The following is a 17,082-nucleotide window of genomic DNA, read 5'->3' as shown; positions in this document are numbered from 1 at the left end:
TATGTTGGAAAACAGCTCTAGAGTTGAAAAATCTGACTTAGGTCATGCCAGTAGTATATGGAATAGAAATCCCAATCCGAGCAGTCTGATTTCAGAGAATGTCTTTATACTTCATTTCCTCACCTACAGTGCTGTCTTTACCAGACCTCAAGGCCCAATCAAGACTTGTAACCAGAGACGAGATGGGGTAAAGAAATAGTTTGGTACCAAACTTGGTGTCCCTAGACCTGTGCTCTTTCTCCAAAGAAGCACTCTCCCAACTTTTGCCTGGCTTCTAAAGTTCCTCTAGATGCCTTTACTTTTCCATGGATCATCCATTTTTTTTAAAATCTTCCAACCTCTGCCCATCTTCTGTCAACTTCCATCTTAAATTATGCTTCTAAATGCCCTCAGTCCTATTAAAATAGTCTCTTTGAATGAAGCTCCCTGATAGTAGGATAGAAGCACTGGGGTAAAACTTGAGAGAAGACCACAAAACATTTTATAGAGTTAGAAGGGATTATTTTTACTTGTATATAGGGATGGGAGCCCCCATCTCAATTTATTCTCTTCTCTGTTGGGGATTTGGTTTTTTAGGGCCTCTCCTTCTTAGCTAACTGCAAAACAGGAGATGACCTGCATTGTCCTTGTAGCAAAATAACTGTGTTAGTTATTTTTCTTTTTCTTTTTTTTTTTTGTACTAACTACAGTATTCTATATTCTGAGTCTTTGTTCAAATATGACTAATCCTAATTTTCTTAATTCCACTTTATTGACTCTCTCATTGCTTTTGCTGGAACAAAACAAACCAAATATTCCATATTTCTTCTTTTTCCAATTTCTTTTCTTCAATAGGAATGGATAAAGAAGAGCAATTTCATTTCTCTCATTTTTCCTTTCTCCCATGAATTCAGTCCTTTGGTTCAAAGAAAAATCTAATTAAGTTTCAGGTATATATCAAATGATATCCAAATTCTGAACCTAGTACAATGTCTGGAAAAGTATAAATGCTCTTTAAATACTTATTGAATGAATAAGCAAATTAAATTCTCCTCATTACTATTATATTGACATGACAAAATATTTGATAACAAAATAAAATTAAAATAAAAAGTTAAAAGACAAGAATACATTTTAAGCTACAAACAAAAAAAAACATTACTAAATATTCATCTAAAAAAGCAGAAATGTTCACCCTTACTCAAAGTTAAAATTATTCCTCCTGCATTAAAGGCAGGCATTGGCTAATTTTCATGTTGATAACCTACCTAGCACAACCATTTTCAAAGTTTCATTTTTTATACAAGAGTCTAAGAAAAAAAAATATTACAGGGTTCTAAGACTCCAGTATCAGTAGAGGAAAAACTTGAAATATTCTAGAAAAATATTTATATATGAAGAACAACTACAACCTTGAGTAGACTCTCTAGCCTTCCAGTTTTAAATCAAAATGAACCAAGTGCTATCTTTGAGGAAAATTCTTGATGTTATATCACCAGCATCCCCAAGGGCAAGGGTAGAAGCTCAATAAATACTTGTTGAATTGACTTTCAGCACGTTGAGAAAAGTAATTCTTTTGGGAATTGATGTTTCACTGTTCTCTCAATTTTTCACAGTCCCTCCTACTGAGGAAGAGAAAGAGACAAATAGGAGGGGGAGGAAGATCATTTTTAATATTTGCTGTGCAATTCCTAAGGCTTTAACTTTTCACTAATGGCTTAGTTACTAATTTTAATATTTATTGATTTTAATGACAGAAAGAATGAAGGCAAAGAAATTGAACAAAACAAGGAAATGTGAATAGAAAGAAATATATGAAGAAATAGAAAATCTGCACAAAAAATGATAAAAATTCATATATATGTTTAACATCATATAACATGAGAATTTGGGTTTCTATGTATATAAACATACATATTCCTACAGCTGGGACTCATAGCAAATGGAATACAGAATACTCTGGAAACATTAACAAGGTTAGCTTTATAATATTTAATTTGTAGAAATGATTTCCTTGGGAATTTTAAGATATCAGAAATGTATATTAAATATTTTAAGAGTCATTTTCTAGAAAAATATTTCTTCACCAAGGTTACAAGCTACTTGAAATATGCTTTGTTTTATTACAAAATTTAAACATGCTCAAAATACACTCTACTGTCCTGTTTATCTAAAAATAACAAATAAAAAAATTCAAACAATCTGCCTTTATTGATAATATATAAATGGATTTAGAAAGGTATTTATTTCCATGATATATAGTATTTGTATTCCCAGAAATCTGATCATTTCAATTGTACAACACAATAATAAGAAGTGGAGGAGATGAAGAGCTGTGATAGTGTTGGGAAAGTTTCAGCAATTTACATATTGTCAATGGAAGTAAAATATGTCATATTTATGATTATCACTGGTGATATTTTGATTGATAATTTTCATTTCTGCATTTAAAACCATGTTCTATATATTTCTTCTTATTATTATGTTTTACTTTGTTTTGTTAAAGCAAAGAAATGGCGCTCATTCTGTAGAACTGATTTTTATATTTATATGTTTGGCTCTTTTGCTTGTTTTGTTTCTGCTTTGATCTCTTTTTCTTTATTGGGGTGAGGGGTAGGTCTAATAGAAGAAACAGGGTTCTTGAAATATATGATTTTATAGATACCGCCAACCCTCTATTCATTATAACTCTCCCCACCTCAGAACCTTATATTTTATCCATGAAGGTAGAGTAGGGTGTCCTTGACTGGAAAGCATTACAAAGAAAGGAAGATAGGAGAGATATGGGAAACAGCCCCTCTGTGAACAGGAGAGCTGATAGTCATAAAGATGGGAATAATAGTTGGTCCCTCCATGGCTAAGATCCTGCACCATCTGGGCCATCTCATTCTCCATGGCATTATTAGTTCTGGTGATTTCTTCTTGGTGACTTTCATGGAGCAGCTAAGGCTTACAGGTGGTGAGATTGACAGAGGTGTGTATAAGGCTCACTACCATACACAATCTTTTTTTTTTGAGATTTTTAACTTTTTATACATGACAGCAGAATACATTACAATTCATATTATACATATAGAACACCGTTTTTCATATCTCTGGTTGTACAAAAAGTAGAGTCACACCATTTATGTCTTCATACATGTATGTAGGGTAATGATGTCCATCTCATTCCATACTCTTTCCTACCCTCATGACCCCTCCCTTCCCCTTCCTCCCCTTTGCCCTATCTAGAGTTCATCTAATCCTCCCATGCCCTCCCCCAACCACATTATGAATCATCATCCTTAAATCAGAGAAAACATTTGGCATTTTTATTTTGGGGGATTGGCTAACTTCACTTGGCATTATATTCTCCAACTCCATCCATTTACCTGCAAATGCGATCATTTTATTCTCTTTTAAAGCTGAATAATATTCCATTGTGTATATATACAATAATTTCTTTATCCATCTACTGAAGGGCATCTAGGTTGCTTCCATAGTTTAGCTATTGTGAATTGTGCTGCAATAAACATTGATGTGGCTGTGTCCGTGTTGTATGCTGTTTTTAAGTCCTGTGGGTATAGACCAAGGAGTGGGATAGCTGGGTCAAATAGTGGTTCCATTCTCAGTTTTTCAAGGATTCTCCATACTGCTTTCCATACTAGGTACACCAGTTTGATATTTTTAATGTCAAATCAGTCATCTTGAAGTTAGTGCAGCTTTCAACAATCTTCAAACTTATTCTGATTTTTCTTCTGGTAGAAGTCATATTGAAGACAGTGGACTATTGTTGCCCTGGGTAAGCAAATTAAGAACATATTATTTGTAAATGTATAACTAAATTGACACTGTCAAGACATCATTGAATGAACTGAAATTCACCAACAATCAACTGAGGATAATGAGAAGGTGAATCTGAAGCAGTCTCTGACTGCTAGGAAAAACAGCCACATTTTTATCTTTTATTCTGCTAAATAAAGGTATGAATTATTTTAGTAACTAGATATAACTTTTGATCACATAAAAAAAGAGTAAATGAGAACTAAATTTAAATACCAAATATTTTCCATCCTGAAACAATAATGATTATGAAATTACTTTGAACAGACTGGGAAATGTCCTTGGTTGTTGTTGGTTAGTTGGTTTTAACAGCAGCTGAGAAAGCTGAATGAACTGGATTTTCCTAAAAACAATTTATTCAACATCTTTCAATTAAACCAAAATTACAGTTTTTTTATTCCTATTTTGCTCTGAAGTTTAAATAGGTATTAACCATTTCCCACTTATCTCCTTACTGATATATGAATTATATATGGGGTCTAAATAGTTTTTTTTCCTCCTTACGTCTACTGCTAAATAAAGAAAACAATAAATATACAATTTGGCAATTCACTTTTAATGAGAAATTAACTGTACTTTCTTTTAATATCTTTTTTCAACTTCCCCTCACTACAAATATCGAGGAATGGGGTGTCAGTTGGTTTACTAGTAACTAGTTATTAATGCACTGGTAATGCCAGGAGTTACTAGATAAACAGCACCCAGAAAAAAAAAGAATATTTCGGTTCATAGCCTATGACAGGAAACTGCTAAGTTTCAAAACTACATAAAGGCACACTTGGTATGCACAATTTATTTTCAATCAGCCAGGGAGATGTCAAAGTTCATAATCATGAGTCACCTCCTCATCTGAAAGAAAAAAAACATACCTATCTATGCAGACCCAGATGCAAGCAAATGTTATTTTAATTTGGATGCAGTCATTTGATATTTGTCAGGTCTGCACTATGCAGAATGCTCACATGATCTCTGCCCTATATGAGATAGCATTTCTTCATAATGTTAATATGTAAATATCAATTTGCAAATTTCTAAAGCACTTATTAGATGATGCATAACCTTGGGCCATCATAGTGGGCTATTCTTCACAAAGTCAATAATGATAAGTTTTATAAGTTCTAGAGTATTTATAACATCTAGAGAAGTAAATTAAAGAAATGTTACATGGGTGACTGAGAAGATAGGGAGAAACGCAAGCCATACCAGGGTAATCAGAACGTTTTCCACAAAAGTCAGATCTGTGAATCGGTAATGGAATGCAGGGCTGGAGGGGCATTGTAATTAAGAAATGTGGTAAAAAATGGCAAGAGGTTAAGAGGGAAGGCAAGATGATTTTTGTGTTTCACCATAAAATGGGAATAGCACATAGAAATTGAGGAAAATGAGAACTTAGGCAATTTAAAAAGGCATTTTCTGTTACAGTCATAGATTGTTTCACTAGACTTTACATAATCTAGAGAGATAGGATATTCCTAATAGTTGCCTCCATTTTATTCTGATTCTAAATTTATCCAGTTCCAAACTGTCCTAATTCTGAGAACTTCCACAGAGTGCGGAAACAATTCTTAGAATTGGAAACATTCACATGAGTTTATACAGGATAAGACTGACTCTTACACTGATCCTTTGTACATTGTATAAATGTAATACCTTGCCTGAACAATATCAACCATTTAAATTTTTTTTTCAAATCATACATAAAACCATGAAAATTGTACATGTTAATGAGGTACTATGTAATGCTCTATCTATGTATACATAGCATAAAATTCAAATGAGATTAAATTTGTTTATTTCCTCAAACACTGATCATTTCTTAATGGCAAAATCTTCAAAATCCTTTCCTCTGGCTTTCAGAAATGTGTAGTACATTATTGTTATCTATAGTCACCCCACTGTGCAATAGCACACCAGAGATCATTGCTCCTACAACATCAAATTTTAAGTGAACTGATAGAAAATCATTTTGGAAACTTCAAAACTAGGGATCAGATACCGAAGCCAAATAATCTCTATCAAGCTACATTTGTTAAGTCAAGACATGTTTCTGATGGAAACTGGCCTCCCTGGATGACATTAGCAGGAGCCCCTCACTCAGCATGGTCCCCTGGGGGCAGAAGAGATTTCTTATTAAAGTGGATTCTCTAGCAGTGAGCAAGTACCAGCCAGTCACATGGTAGATACAAAGTGTACTGCTCAGATGTGATCGGATGTGCATCTAAGTTGTGCTAAACGTGACGTAAATATACACTGTGTCATCAGTTTTTCAATTCTTTAGTTAAAATAGATTAATTAAAGAAAATATTTTTGGGTCAGATATGTGAGTTACCTATATAAATCTGAAAAAACATCCTTACCCTGGTGGAATTTATTTAATGCCCAGCAGTTAGGTGCTACATTCTGCCTCTGACTACCCTCTTCTGTCTTTGTCAGTTCCCCACTTCTATGAAGCCTATCCTCCCTACCCAGTGATATAAGGCTGTTTCTTTGTTGGCATACATATCTTGAGATATTTTATATTTACCTAACCCATTTATGTGAGTTATTTCATATTCCCAGTAAGATTCAATAACTTTCATGGCAGGGAACCTAGCTTACTATCAAGTCCCATGATCTGTTTTGAACTAAACAAAGCTCTAGGTGTTCTTTTTTCTAATTTGTTCTAATTAGTTATATAGGACAATAGAATGCATTTTGACACATCATAAATAAATGAGGTATAACTTCTCATTCATCTGGTTGTACATGATATAGGATTTCACTGGCAAGGTAATCATATATGCACATAGGGTCATAATCTCTGATTCATTCTATTATCCTTCTTACCCTCACACACTCTCCCTTTCTTTCATTCCATTCTGTCTAATCTAAAGTATCTCTATTCTTCCCTAGTCACCCCACCACTCCTTATTGTGAATTAGCATCCAATATCAGAGAAAACATTTGGCCTTTGTTTCTTTGGAATTGGCCTATTTCACTTAGCAGGATATTCTCCTGCTCTATCTATTTACCAGCAAATGCTATAATTTCATTTTTCTTTAAGGCTGAGTAATATTCCATTGTGTATATGTACCACAGTTTCTTTATTCATTCATCTCTTGAAGGCACCTACGTTTATTTTATAACTTAACTATTGTGAATTGAACTGCTATAAACATTGATGTGGCTGTGTCACTGAAATATGCTTATTTTAAGTCCTTTGGTATATTCCAAGGAGTGGGATAATTGGGTGAAATGGTGGTTCCATTCCAAGTTTTCTGAGGAATCTCCATACTTCTTTCCAAAGAGGTTGCACTGACTTCCAGTCCCACCAGCAATGTATGAATGTAGCCTTTTCCTCACATCCTCACCAATATCCATTGTTATTTGTATTCTTGATTGTTGCCATTTCTAACTGAAGTGAGATAAATCTCAATGTAGTTTTAATTTGTATTTCTCTAATTGCTAGAGATGTTTAACATTTTTTCATATAATTGTTGACTATTTGTATTTCTTCTGAGAAGTGGCTGTTCAGTTACTTTGCCCATTTATTTATTGGGTTATTGGGTTTTTTGACATTAAAATATTTGAGTTCTTTGCATATTCTGGAGATTAATACTCTGAGGTGCAGGAGGCAAAGATTTTCTCCCATTTTGTAGGCTCTCTCTTCGTCCTCTTGATTGTTTCCTTTGCTGTGAAGAAGCTTTTAAGTTTAGTACTGTCCAATTTATTGATACTTGATTTTACTTCTTGCACTTCAGGAGTCTTGTTGAAGAAGTTGGTTCCTGAGCCAACATGATAGAGTGTTGGGCCTACATTTTCTTCTACTAGGCACAGGGTTTCTGGTCTAATATCTAGATCTTTGACCCACGTTCAGTACAGCAGTGATGAATCAGCTGGATGAGAAATTAGGAAAACTATCCCATTCACAATAGCCTTAAAAAACACTGAGAATCAATCTAACAAAAGAGGTGAAAAAAAATTGAGGAACACCTTAGAAGATGGAAAGATCTCCAATGTTCCTGAATAGGTAGAATTGCTAGTTCAGTCAAAATGGCCATACTACCAAAAGTGTAATCCAGATTTAATACAATTCCTATTAAAATTCCAATGATGTTCGTCATAGAAATAGGAATCATGAAATTCCTTTGGCAAAATAAGAGGCCTAGAATAGCCAAAGCAATCATTAGCGATAAGAGTGAAGCAGGAGGCATCCCAATACCAAACCTTAAGCTAAACTTCAGAGACATAGGAACAAAAATGGCATGGTATTGGCACCAAAACAGACATGGAGACCAATAGTACAAAAGACACAGAGACAAACCCATATAAATATAGTTATCTCATACTGGAAAAAGGAGTCATAAACATACATTGGAGAAAAGATAGCCTCTCCAACTAATGGTGCTGGGAAAACTGGAAATCCACGTGTGGCACAATGAAATTTAACTCCTGTTTCTCACCCTACACAAAACTCAACTGTAGGTATTCTTAATACAGATACAACCTCTAGTAGCACTATAGGTCAGGTTCTGCTTTAAAAAAAAAGACTTTGATACAGATAACAACAAAGTTTATTCTGAGTGTTCTTGGCAATAATACCTGTGATAAAATAAGGCGAATGGGATCATAGGGAGGCAGGAATCAAATTTGCTTTGAAATTGCAACAAAGACCTCAAACTTAGAAGTATGGGAACTGAAATGACTATTAAGAATTTTCCCTAATTGAAAAAAATTAAGCTTTTAGCCCTAATATTTAATAATCATCAAATGTGGGCTTGTGAGAGAATCACTGAAGCCATCAGTGGGCTACACTGGAGGGCAGTTGAGGAAAAATACTGGGTCTTGAGTAAGATGATCTTAGAAGTGCACCATAGCATCCCTTGCATCCCCTATTACTGCTCAGATTTCCTTTTCTTTGCTTTAAAAGTTCACCTTATCTGTAAACATCTCATTTAATATTCATGATAGTATCTTTTCCTAATGAAAACCACATGAGGAAGGTTAGTAGAAAAACTGTACAATTGATCAACAAATATATGAAAAATTGTTCAATTTCTCCAGTAATTAAAGAATGCAGATCAAAACTACTCTAAGATTTCATCTCACTCAAGTCAGAATGGCAATTATCAAGAATACAAGAAATAATAAGTGTTGCAGAGGATATGGGGGAAAAAGTACATTCATACATTGCTGGTGGCACTGCAAATTGGTGTATAGAAAAGCGGTATGGAGTTTCCTAAGAAAACTTGGAATGTAATCACCATTTGACCCAGCTACCCCATCCTTGGTCTAAGGACTTAAAATCAGTATACTATAGTATACTGAGGACTTAAAAATCAATATACTATAGTGACGCAGCCACATCAATGTTCATACCAGCTCAGTTCACAAAAGCTAAACTGTAACCAACCTAGATGCCCTTCAACAGATGAATGGATAAAGAAACTTTGGTATATATACACAGTGGAACATTACTCAGCCTTAAAAGAGAATAAAAGTATGACATTTGCAGGTAAATGGATGGAGTTGAAGAATATCATGCTAAATTAAATAAGCCAATCCCAAAAACCAAAGGCCAAATGTTCTCTCTGAGAAGTGTATGCTGATCTACAATGGGTAAGAGTGTGGGGAGAATGGAGGAACTTGATTGGGCAGAGGGGAGGGAGCAGGGAGGGGCATGGGGGCAGAAAAGATGGCGGAATGAGAGGAACCCTAGATACTTGTATGACTGAATATATGGTGCAACTATACATCGTCTTCAACCAGAGAAAGGAAAAGCTGTGCTCTATTTGTGTACAATAAATTGAAATGCATTCTTCTGTCATCTATAACTAATTAGAACAAATTAAAAAAATAATGATTAAAAAAAAAAAAAAGCTGGAGTCCCTGGGCTGCAGCTGTTCTCAGAACCAGCTGTTCCTTAAAACCCCCTTTCTCGAATAACCATTCTAGATTCCCCCTCCCCTCTGCTAGCACTTCTGTGGACCACATGGGACATAGGCTAGATCCTTTGACTCACCACTCTGAGTCCCTGTCACTGTGAATTTTCTTTGGTTATAGTTGCAGTACTTGTTCATTTTTGTCAAAATTGGGTAAGAAGTTCCAAGAAACAACCAAAGGGAACACTCAGGAGCCACATTCATTCTTGCTTTCCCCTTGTTAATAATAGCAGTTCTAACTCCTCCTGAGGTCATTGTGACCCGGTCAGCATAGTGATTCCTTTCCTTTCCTGAGCCTCTGGTTGGAAGGAGTTTGCAATGACCTGGTGGCAGACATACTTAAAATAGAAGTGGAGCTTTTACTGTGGTGAAAGCATTTCACTTCTGAGAACCCAAACCTCTAACTTCACAGAGATGAAAAGCAGAAATTCTCCAAGTGGTAAAAAGTAGCCATAACTATAGGCAGGATTGAAAATCCATGATAAAGTATATCTTGAGTCCAGGCAAATCGCTGTCTTTTCTGAGGAGCAAAGGGTTCAATAATTGCATACTATGTGGTGGCTTTGTCTAGTGGGATGGGATAGTGGGTGGCTCAGCATTGGTCTCATTTGTTAAGACTGGACAGTCAGCAATGCTAAAATATTCTTGTGTGAAGAGCATGTTGTGGGTCTATGTATCTCCAACACCATGGGTATTCTTTTATTGTCCCTATTGTGCCAAAATTGTGCTGGCCAAGGTCAGAGACTACATGAACTCTCAGTCATATTTGTCTAGTTGGTTATTCAGTGTCTCTTCTGTGGTGGACATTAACATATCATACAAATGAAAATTAACATACAAATCCCTAATGCAGGTTAGGTCCATTTATATGGCTTACTTACCTCAGGCCTCAATGTCCGTCCCCTGCTTTTTTCCTCTGGGCCCCTGACCAACAGGCCAAGCTAGTCACCATGACTCTGACTTAACACACATTCTTATCTCAGACAACTGTTTCTATAAAAAGTGGATTGGGGTGTTGACTTTGTGAACACCTGCTCATTGAGAGACAATGTTCACACTCGGTCTTTAAGGGTCGCACCTCACTTGGTCTCTAGAGCAAACGTCTAATTTTAGCTTGTTAGTGCATACTGAGCTTACCCATCTGTGAACTAACTCAGCTTTTTTTTTTTTTAATCCACCATCAGTGGATCATAAGGGATCTGGCAGAGATGGATGAATGTGAACTAAAGAAAGAGCAGCAGTGTAGCAATAACAGATGACGTGAAGGTCTGGGCTGCCTGTTTACTAATGAACTTTGGGCTTACCTATGCCAGATCGTGAGTGTACTACTCAGTGTTCTCCAGAGAAACTGAACCTATGGGTGACAGATAGATAAATTTATTATGAAAATTGTCCACTGTAATTTTACAGGCTGAAAAGTCTTATAGCCTGAAATCTATAAGCTGGAGAAGCATGAAAGCCAGTGGTGTGATTCATTCCAAAGTCCTGATGGGAGTCTGAAGGCCTGAGAATGAGGAGCACCAATGTCTGAGGGAAGGAGGGGATAGATGTCTCACCTGAAGCCCGGAGAGAAAATTTGCCTTTCTTCCACCTTTCAGTTGTATTGGGGCCGTCAAGAGATTGGGTAACACCTGCCTACATTGGTGAGAATAATCTTCTTTTCTCACTTTACTGATTCAAGTTCTAATCTATTCTGGAAGCACACTCAACAGATACACATGGAGATGTTTCTACTATCTGTAAAGCAGTCAAGATGTTTTTACCATCCTTCGTTCAGTCAAGTTGACATTTAAAAAAAATCATGACCCTGAGTAAAACCAGTTCTTTCTTAAAAAGGGATGCTGCTAGTTCATAACCCACTTGAATCAAATGTATGAAATATGATATGTCAAGAGCTTTGTAATGTTTTGAACAACCAATAATAAAAAAAGAGAAATTTTTTTAAAAAAAGAGGATGCTGCTGGAGTCACCCAATCTTATGACTTGCTCAGTCTGAGAGAACCCAGCTCCTAATGGGTTATTTTTAGTGGACTGATCACCCAATGCCCCATAGTTAAGCACTTTGTCTCTTCCAGAGCCAAGTAGCATATCCAAAACCTGTTTTCAAATGTTGTATAATTCTCTTAGGTACATTATAGGGTCTTGCTTCAGAACCCTAGAGTGATACTGTCCTATGAGTCTGCTTGTAAACTCTACATCACATTATCAGTCAAGGTTACATCTAATACCATGGAGTCTTCTGGGTTATATGGCCCAAGAACAACTGCTGCTTGTACCATGGCCCAGAACCTGCAGAGCTTTTGTCTGGATCCTCTCAAACTTACAGCTTCCCGAAATGTTACTTAGTAGACGGATTAGAGAAGTATTTCAAAGTGAAGATTTTGTTTCTCCAAAACCCAAAGAGACCTACAAGGTGCACTGCTTCCTTCCTAGGGGTAGGAAATGTGTGAGATACAATCATGTGTCCTTTGCTTTGCATGAAATGCACCAACATGTCATAGAATGCTGATGGGAGAGGATCCTGAAATTTGTAGGGTTTAATTTCTACCTTATGGTGTGCATATGACTTAAAAATGCCTTCAATGTTCTTGAGACTTCTTATTTACCTTGTATGATTACATGATATGATTGATATATAGTGGAACAATGGGATGTTCTGCATAATGGACTCATGGTTCAAACAAGACAATGACAGAATGAAGGAGAGTAAGCCCAGACCTTGGTCAAGACTGCAGACAAATTCTCCTTTCTCCCACATGTGAGTGTGAACTGCTTCTGGTCACCATAACTGATGAAGATAGAAAATAATTCATCCCATATGATTCAGCTCTCCCACTACTAGGTACGTATAGCCAAAGGAAATGAAATCTGTATATCAAAGAGACACTTTCCCTCTCATGTTTATTGTGACACTATTTACAACAGCAAGTATTTAGAATCAACCAAGCTATCCATGAATGGATGAAAAGATAAAGAAAATGTGGTATATAGTCACAATGGAATATTATTCAGCCATAAAAATGAATTAAGTACACACCCTTGAGACAACATGGATGGAACTAGAGGACATATTAAGTGAAATAAGCCAGACACAGAAAGTCAAATACCACATGTTCTCACACCTATGAAAAGCAAAAAAAAAGTTGATCTCATCTAAGTAGAGAGTAGAATAGTGGTCACTAGTGGGAGGAAGGATAGAAAATGTTTGGATAATGGGTACCAAAATATATCTAGATAAGAAGAATAAGTTCTAGTGCTCTGTAGCACAATAGGGTAGCTAAAGTTTACAACAATATATTATGCACCTAGAAGAGAGGAGTTCAAAATTTCCCCAAACAACAATAATGAGAGACTTTTAAGGAGATGAAGGTGCTAATTACCCTGATTTGCTCGTTACATGTACCAAAGTATCACACTGTACAAAACTGTCACACTGTTCTCCATAAAAATGCACAATTGTTACATGTCAATTTAAAAATTACAAATGAAAACGTCTTCATTTAATTGATCCGTGGACACATGTATTGGAGACCATGTCAATCTGCTCTGACACAACACCACCTGCAGGAGAGCAGCCACAGTCAGGGTAAATACTTGTTGGAGTTTACAGTAATTTCTATTATCTTTCAGGATTTGTTTTTGGTGACCAAGCTAGTAAATTAAATGGAAGGAGGACAGGAATTCCTCTGTCTGCATCATTTAGTAATTTTAAAATATCACTAATCCACTATTGTTTTCAATTGTATTAACTCAGAGTTCAGTGTAAAACAATTCCACTTGGCTTTCATTCCTGTTAGCTCTAATGTGCAGGCAGAAAACCTGATGTTGAGGTTTCGCCAAACACCAAACATGTCCATTATAATTTTACACTTGGGAGTGAAGGAAAGGATTCCCAGAGAAGTCCATGAACATATTTTAACCATTTATTCTTTGACTCTCCTTTGTCCCCTTGCAGGGAAATTCTCATACAGACCATGATGACAAAAATAGCCAAGAAATTTCTGAAAGACAAAGGGATTTTTGCTTTTCCATTTTTTGTACAAAGTGGACTGAATCTGGGGGTATTTTGCCACTGAACTACATCCCCAGTCCTTTTTATTTTGTGTTTTCAGAGAGGGCCTAGCAAAGTTGATAAAGGTTTTGCTAAATTTCTGAGACTTGCCTGAAACCTGTTGAAAGACAAGGGGCGCAGGACTGATCACACCCACACCTGGGATAAGAAGCGGGTTTATGGTCAGGAGCCTGATGAGGCTGCTCTGCTCAAAGAGAGGGACAGTAGCATCAACTCCCCCTGGAATGTTACCTGTTATAGGCTAGAATCATGCTGTGTGCTAGGGGTGGGTTTGGTCTTGACTGACATACTAAGCATCCCCTGATCTTGTGGAAGCCAAGTTGGTTTCTTGGGAACAAAGACAAGCAATTTTCCTATCTCTCAGAAGGGGAACAGAGAAAAAGGCACGTCCCTTTATGTTCTCAAGGAGAGAACAGGGAAACTAGTACAGGGGCCAGTAAGTTGTCTCTTATCTATCTCTCAATGAGAGAACAGGGAGAGACTGACAGGTCTCCAGGCTGGTAGGTTTCATCTTGGGCTAGTCTGTATTTCTTGGGAATAAGAACAGTATTCCAAAAGTGGGGAGGGGGGGGGAGGAAGATGGCTGCAATGATGCCACTTGGAATCCTCCTGCCTAAGACTCCCAGGTAGCTAGGATTAGATTTGTGCCACTGCTTCTGGCCAAGACATAGGAGTTTTAAAACAAATAGATATATGAGTTCATTAGTATTAACCAAAATAGTAACTTTGTCCTTCTCAGCAAGAATTTCCCACTAAGCACTGTAATACTTAGGTAATCATATGGAAGTTTGATTCCACTAATAAAACAATCTATTTTAAAATAAACAAAAAGTACATACAAACTCAGAAACTTTGTTTCATGAATAGTATCTAATTCTACATTTCAAAACCATTTGGGGTGGTTTATTAATGTAGAAACATAAGTTTTAAAATTATTTTACCCTCAGTAGATACTCAGATTATATGATGTGAGAAAAAATAAGAATTTACAAACTACTAAAGAGATATACCGGGAAGAGTTTAGAGATCCAGCGGTAGAAGAGTAGCTGGTATTTGACTCATTGGCCCTTACTGATTCCTGATTCATTGCTACTCATTAATTTATACTACCCCCAACCTAAATTTGCCATTACATGCTCATCCAATCACTTTGTGTTATAGAGGTGTTTTCACAGAAGGCATTACAGAATCCATACTTAGGTTTTTCCTTTCTGTGTTAACCCATCTTACATGTTATCTGTCTGTTGCATGTACCTATCTCCACAGTCCCCAAATACAGCATAGCTCTTGTTAAGCCTTAAGTATACAAAGACTGATCACATGCCAGTGGAGAACAAGCCTTGGTCCTAGCCCTCGTGGAACAATCATTTACTATGGAAGATGATCCTGTCACCGAATGATCACAGTGCAATAATACCAGGCAAATGCAACACAACTGGAGCAAGTGCACGAAGTTTCTATACCTGATACTTTAAAAGTAAGCCTTCAAAAGAGAGTCTCACCTCAAGCAAGACCTGGAAAATGAATAGGAGTTAAGCCATGCCTGGGAAGCACTAGGTTTGTAGTGAGACAGAAAGATCATCCCAAAAGAAGCAGTCCAGCTGATGAAAGGTCTAGGCAAACAGGTCTTGTTCAGTCTAAGTCCCTGAATGTATACATATTTTATGTATTTTGTTAGCTTCAACTTCCAGTGCTTCAGAATAATAAAAAAATGCACACTGAAAATAATAAACATGACTTATATTTGGTTTTAAACAGGTATACAATGAAACTTTCTCTGTCCAAAAAGCTAGTAATATAAACTTTATGAACAAAGTTTTTGATTCTATAAGGTACAGCATTCCATTTTGTCCTTTTTCTGATGTTTATAATGATAAATAGGTTGTCATCCTAATTCATCAGGGAAACATTTTGTAAAACCACATGAAGACTAATACTGTGATAATGTGCATCTATTACATGCAACCTTGAGGGGAGAATTCATAAGTAGTAAAGAAGTAATTTTGTGTTATGAAGACATTTCTTATTTTAAAATAGCAGAGATGGAAGTTAAGGCATTTACTAGTTTATAGGCAAGTTGAATTATTTTCATGATGCAGTTTTATTTCTATGATCTATTAGATTAAGAATAAAAGATTTTGACAGTATCTAATACTCTGAGCAAGTGAAAATGGAGAACATTGTTTTATACTTATAAATTAATACTTTAATATATTTCTCAGAGATTGTGTGTGTGTGTGTGTATGTGTGTGTAATATATCAAGTGCTTTGTTAGAGAACTATCCCCGGGCTTATACTGATGTTTAGAGACAGGAAATCTGAAAACTCATGATTTGTCTATAAAGCCTTTTTATTATTCTGAGCTTTTTTTTTAACACATTGAATATGAGAGTGTCCACAGAGGAAAATGCTGTATTTCGATTATCACTTGATCTAAGTCATTAGCAACCTTATAGGCAAAGTATTTTTATGGTTAAAAAATATGGAAAGAGTATAATGTCCTTTAAATGTTCTTTTATATTGGTGTTTGGATCCTAAAGGCAAGGGAAAGAATGCTGTAACAGCAGTGATATGAGCAGCATTGAACAATGTTGTTTCATATGCAATGATGATGCATAACAGGAGAAGCCAAAATGAGTCAGACGAGAGTATATCAAGTCCATTTTGCTCGTTTTGATTCAGAGGTTTTTTGCTAAAAATCACAAGCCAGTCTTAGTGGCAAGCTTCAGAAAACTTGCACAGCTCTGATAAGAAAGGACATCGCTCATAAATATTCATTAAAAATTACCTTTTCTGGATCATGAATTTTTCAAGCAGACACTGATTTGACCTCTACAAGGAACAAAATCCAGCCTATAGTGGAGTGTCTCCTATTTCTGACAAAAAAAGGTGAAAAATTGGTTTTCCCAGCTAAGCAGCTACTTTGTACACTGTGTGAGGTCGAGGTCAGTTACCTCCGCGCTCCACACACTTCAGCATTAATATTCATTTGAATTACAATCTTTAAATTCTAAAGTCCTGTTCATACTTCTTTGAAAAATTGATTGTAAAGCAGGCCAGGGTTTGCATTTTAACTAATTTTTAAAGTAACTTCATCTAACTTCTCTGTTGTTAAAAAAAAAAGGTATGAATTCAGTCATTTTCTTTAAAAAAAATCACATCTGCCTATTTTGAATTTATACACCCTCTCCCTAGGGATAAAAGCCACATTTTTTCCCTGGTAATTATCTGCAGAGTGGGTGAATGGATGGAAACATTTATGTTTCTCAGAAATCTATTATTCATATT

General features: G+C 36.0%; 2 long non-coding RNA genes across 3 annotated transcripts in view; one reads left to right on the top strand and one right to left on the bottom strand.

Moving 5' to 3' along the window:
- Nucleotides 1-17,082, top strand: part of LOC144376459 (uncharacterized) — a 77,904-nt gene that overhangs the window by 11,549 nt on the left and 49,273 nt on the right. The gene's annotated exons all lie outside the window — the stretch shown is intronic.
- Nucleotides 2,049-17,082, bottom strand: part of LOC144376460 (uncharacterized) — a 166,338-nt gene continuing 151,304 nt past the window's right edge. The window contains exon 3 of the long non-coding RNA XR_013436964.1: nt 2,049-3,756. This is a non-coding gene — a long non-coding RNA (uncharacterized LOC144376460). The remainder of the gene's footprint in view (nt 3,757-17,082) is intronic.

The sequence above is a fragment of the Ictidomys tridecemlineatus genome, chromosome 3 (genome assembly GCF_052094955.1).
Source record: "Ictidomys tridecemlineatus isolate mIctTri1 chromosome 3, mIctTri1.hap1, whole genome shotgun sequence".
NCBI classification, from domain to species: Eukaryota; Metazoa; Chordata; class Mammalia; order Rodentia; family Sciuridae; genus Ictidomys; species Ictidomys tridecemlineatus.
The sequence above is the reverse complement of the archived record's forward strand: the minus strand, read 5'-3'. Positions and strand labels throughout refer to the sequence as shown.